Below are 531 nucleotides of genomic sequence, written 5' to 3' on the forward strand. Positions count from 1 at the left end.
CGAAAAACGGATTAGGAATAAACTGGGGATGGGGCAAAATTAGGAAGGGGTTCATATTGGGTATAGGGTAAAAGGGGGAAGTAGGCTGTGGGTAAGGAAGTTGCTGGGATGGATATTGTTTATAATTTTGTGCATAACGGCTGCCTTTGACTGGAATACCTCCAAGCCCAGTAACATTTGCTGCTTGTAAACCCTTCTTTCCTTGCACTATATCAAATTGTACAACTTCCCCATCTCCTACACTTTGCAGGTAATTTTCAGGGTTATTCCTTTTAATGGCAGTTCTATGGATGAATAGATCTTCTCCTGTATCATCTCGTGTTATAAATCCATAGTTGTTTTTTACATTGTACCATTTCACAGTTCCTGTGATTTTCGTTGCTATAACGCCTCCTATCATGTGCTTGCGTGTTCATCGTGGCTGCTGGTCCCGCGTGGCCGCCGCCTCGCCAACTCCGATGTCTCGGCCGGGCCCCCGTGTTGTGGCTGCTCCGCGCTCTCCGAGCGGCGCTGTTCCGGCGCGTGTCTGGG

This window comes from Corvus brachyrhynchos, unplaced genomic scaffold (assembly GCF_000691975.1).
Source record: "Corvus brachyrhynchos isolate BGI_N302 unplaced genomic scaffold, ASM69197v1 scaffold27, whole genome shotgun sequence".
Lineage (NCBI taxonomy): Eukaryota > Metazoa > Chordata > Aves > Passeriformes > Corvidae > Corvus > Corvus brachyrhynchos.